The sequence below is a fragment of the Dipteris shenzhenensis genome, chromosome 29 (genome assembly GCF_047967505.1).
Source record: "Dipteris shenzhenensis isolate YYH24624 ecotype China chromosome 29, Dip_SZ_1.0, whole genome shotgun sequence".
Classification (NCBI taxonomy): Eukaryota; Viridiplantae; Streptophyta; class Polypodiopsida; order Gleicheniales; family Dipteridaceae; genus Dipteris; species Dipteris shenzhenensis.
In genome coordinates, this window is record NC_141624.1 from 42,289,933 (window position 1) to 42,294,899 (window position 4,967).

Here is a 4,967-nt window from a genome sequence, read left to right on the forward strand (position 1 = left end):
CGGAGTGCATTTATAGACACATCTCAGAGTGCATTTAAAACCGCATCTATAGGTGCATCTAGACTATTTGCAGACATAGATAGCCGTGTCTATAGATGCGCTGTTATACACAAAAATAGATGCGCTCTGACAGTAATATTTTCTTCCCTTCTCCTTTCTTCTCAGCTCATTAGTAATCGTCTTTTTTTCTTTTTTCTAGTTCATCATGTGGCCAGGAAGCTCTTTGGGCTCACCTGATCTTCGGTAGTCTATTTTTAGGGACTTATATAACCTTGTAGGGCACCCTCCCAATCCTGCAGAGTTATACGAGTATATGACAGGTACTCTCTCGAGGGTACTCTAAACACCCCCCAGGAGTTGGCACTACAGACTCCACACCACCCCACACTAGCTAAGATTACCCCAGCAGAGTCAGCACAACCCAACCAGCTACACAGCCGAGGCCCTTCTCCCATGCCATCTTATGCCCCTTCCCCCATGCCGTCTTATGCCCCTTCCCCCATGCCGTCTCATGCCCCTTCCCCCATGCCGTCAAGAGGTCCTTTTGTCTCACAGAGCTATCGACATACTCTTGTGTAGTTAAGACTCAGTTCTCCAGCTACAAGTGGTCCACGTAGTCCCGTGTAGTCTCCAGCTTTGAGTGGCCAATGTACTAGCTCCACATGACATGGTAGCAGGCGTAGTAGCAGGGAGAGCAATGGGGGATGCATGGCACAATGCTTTGGGAGGGGTGGTGGTGGGGATGATGATAATTCAGATGATTTGGATGTGCCTTCGAGTGATGGTACGATCTTCTATGACATCACTTAGACAGGAGGCATCTTGATGGATGCACTGGGGAAGGACATCATGGCCTTCATGTGCTCTGTAATTGCTAACAATTACAGAGATTGCTTTATCCACTACAAAGACCATCCAAAGAGGTTGGCTGATGAGACCCTCACTGCTGTTCGCTCTAGGTATCCTAACCCCCCCAATCGTCAGTTCACATATGACTGGGCCAAGTCAAAGATTGTTACGATACTTGGCAATAAAAGATCTTCGATTAAGAGGTAGGAACTAGCAGAGCTTGATAGGCTCAAGGGAGATCAACCACCAAGGGGCTTGCCCCACACCACTCACAAGCGTGAGTGGAAGAAAGCAATGAAGTCAGCAAGGGAGGACCCCAATCTGTAGCACATGGAGGCACGAAGGATCCAGATGGAGCAATATGGAAGCGTGCATTTTGGAGCAGGGGGTGTTGAATCATGGGAGGCCCAATTTGTAAGTATCGATCTCAAATTATGTAGTTTATTAGGAGGTTGTTTCTTTGTACTAACCCCTTCACAAATTGTGCCATCTTACAGCTTGAGATCGTGGGCAGATACTGTGGGAGAGGAGAGCACACACAAAGGGATAAGGGGAGACACCAAAAGTGGTGGAGCAAAAGCTACTCCACCTTATTCCTCTATCATATATATATGAGTATACATGGGCACTGTACAAGTGGGTGGACACACTGCCCTTTACCCCAACAACCTCCCACTTAAAGACAGTGTTCCTTTAAGGGAGTATAATACACATATAATACAATTAGCCATAGGCTGAAAAACAAGATGATCAGACGGTCATCCTATGCCCATCAGCACTTTACAATGTGCAAAGTGCAAAGAGGATAAGCTGCTAGCAGACATCAGGTTTGCAAGATAGAAAATGACAAGCTGTAGATGCCTGTCAACAACCATGATCTCATGCCAAATCTCAGTGGGAGAGTGAACTCTCACCACCACGTGCTCCTGTGCTAAGTCCATAACACCCGAACCATCACAGTGTAGAGAAAATGTCTCTGTACCACCTGTGACCATAAGCACATAACCTACAATACACCTCTGCTAGTCTACCCAACCTACATCACTTACATGCTTCTCCTGGAAGCATAAGGACCTAATGTCCACAACCGCCTCCCTACTACCAAAATCTACCATAATCATGCTACCAACTCCCACTACAACGGAAGCAAGAAACAGAAGTGTAGCCCCAATGGCAAACATGTGAGAACTAAGTCTCAACACAGTCATGGATGCATGAAGTACTATGGCTACCATATCAACCATAACTTGCTACTCAATTGATCTGTGATCGTCAAACCTGCTGTGTTTCAAGTATGGAGCCAATACAGGCAATGGAGTACTTAGTAACTTCCCACTCTCCATACTGAAACAACTAAGTATCTGACAAACATCATCAAGACCATGCAGCCCACTGCAAAGCATCCTGGTATCAGAGCTCAGCAGCTCTGTGGGAGGAAGGAGAAGCTCTATGGGAAGCTTTGTGGGTGACTTTACTTGCATCCGAGTGTGTAGAGACCTTGGAGGAAGCTTTGGAAAAGTCACTTTGGTTTTGCGAAGTGGTTTTGAGAGCCTGTTAAGTGTTTTCAAAGAAAAAGTCGTTTTTTGAGCTTTTCGCTGTTCCGTTCGATGATAGAGACTCTGTATTGACTTGTAGAGGCAACTATTGCTTACTTTTGGTGTCCACTTCACTTCAAGAGCTTGGAAACACCTTCATTCTTAAATCTGGGATCATTTCATTGGATTTCTGACTCACTGTGTCAGTTTTTGCGTTTTTCTGCCTGGGTGTTGGAACTCAAGTTTGGAGTAACCATTTGCAAATCTATCAGTTTCGGTGGACTCAAGAGGTCCTAAAACTTCTATGTTGCTCATCATTCACACTCCGGTGGAGTTTACAAATAGCTCTGTTTCCAAAAACATGTTTTCAGTTCGTGTGTTGGACCCAGTGATTGAGACCACGGTTTCCAAAACCGTCTATCCCATTGCGTTCTGGACGCCCAAAAACCCCTACCTGTCAGTTCTTGTGCAATTTGGTGGAGGATTTTCAGAGTTATACCTCTATGTATTTGATTTCCTCTCTCTGTTATGCATCATTTCATTCTAAGGTTTTGAAACCTTAGATTTATGCCACATGGTAGTGGATAAGTGTTGACTCCCATTTCTCACTCATCGGTTGGGATTTTGGAGTTCTCGCAAAAGAGAGATATTTGTAGATTTTCTTGCTGAGTCCGATTATGCAATGGCACCCATGTTTTGAGGCATCTCAGGTTCTATTTTCAGTAGCGGTCATTACCGTGGGACCATGATTTCTTGAGCATACCTTATGCAGATCACTCTGGTTGCAGTTTGAGTAATGTGCACTCATTCGTGGTGTGCATTGGGTTGTAGTGGATGATTTATAGGCCATTTGGATGCATTGCGGTCCTTATTAGATGTGCTAATAGGCCCAAATTGCCTTATGGGATGCTATTTTTATGGACGCTTTGCACATGAATGCTATTTTATGCTGAGGGACAGCTTTGATACATTGCACGTGATGCACTGATAGTGCTATGCTCTCTTGGATGAGATATTATTGATGCATATGCCAGTGGGCGGTGTTTATGCTTGAGTCATTTGGCACTTATTGGCATTTTGCCATTGTAGTTGGCATTTTCTTTTGGGCTAGATTTGCTCATATGGATGCATAGTATATGCACATGACTTAGATGCATCTTTTGATGCTTTGAGACATGAGTTTTGGTGATATTTCACTCTAATGTGGCATACACATTTAGGTGCACCTGGTATTTGGTGTGATTCTCTCTTGTAGGCACTAGCATTTGGGATTTTTGCTTCATTTACATCATGGCATCCTCTTCCATGTCTAAAAAGGAGTTTTTTAGCATTAAAAAGTTTGATGGGACAAACTTTTCTTTGTGGAAATAACAAATAAGGGATGTGCTTATTCAAAAGAAGCAGATTAAACCCTTGGCAGGGATTGAAGCTAAGCCTGCAAATATGTCTGAGGATGATTGGAATGAGTTGGATGCATTAGCAAAATCTACTATTAGACTTCATCTTGCAGAGTTAGTTTATTTCACAGTAGTAAATGAGCAGATTACAGAAGATTTGTGGAAGAAACTGTGTGCCACTTATGAAAAGGAAACTGCCTCTAATAAAGTTTACCTCATGAAGAGGTTGTTTGAGCTGCACATGAAGGAATGGGTCTCCATTGCTTCTCACTTGAATGAATTCAATATTATTTTTAGCCAGCTTCAGGCTCAGAAGATGAATTTTCATGCGGAGACTAAGGCAATATTTCTCTTATGTTCATTGCCATCCTCACGTGATAGCTTCCGTACAACTGTCAGTAACTCTGCACCTAGTGGAGTATTGAAATTTGATGATGTTGTGGGTAGCTTGTTGGCCGAGGAGATTAGATGGAAGTCTATGGATGGCAACAAGCAGGATGCAGCCTTAAATGTGCAAAGGGGCAGATCACAGTTCAGGGGGAAGTCCCAAGAAAGAGGGAAGTCTTGTAGTAAATCCAGGGCATGGAACATTGAGTGTTACCACTATGGCAAGAAGGGCCATATGAAAAAGGATTGCTACAAGCTAAAAAGAGAGCAAAAGAATAAGAAAAAGAATGCGAATTGGGGTGCAAATCAAAAGGAAGAAAGTCCAAGGGAGGACAAAGGAAAAATGAAGATTGAGGAGATCAATGCAGTCACATATGATAGTGACAATGACGTTCTCTTCATGTCTAGTTTATCTGCAGAGTTGCTTACCAACTCAGATGATGCATATTCCCAGGATTGGATTTTGGATTCTAGTGCTTCATTCCATTTTATTCCCCATAGGGAATGGTTCTCCACTTATGACAGTGGAAAGACAGGTTGTATGCATCTTGGAAATGACTATGCATGTGACATAGTGGGAGTAGATGATAAAGTTTTCTTTTGCAAATGGGTCTGCATTTATTTTGAAACATGTGAGACATGTGCCTAAGTCAACCAAGAGTCTTATTTCAGTGGGTTAGCTAGATGATGCTGGTTTTCACACCACTTTTGGCTTTCAGAGTTGGAAAATTCAGAACGGCTCTATGCTTTTGGCCAGGGGTGCTAAGTGTGGGACTTTGTATCCCTTACATGTATCAGG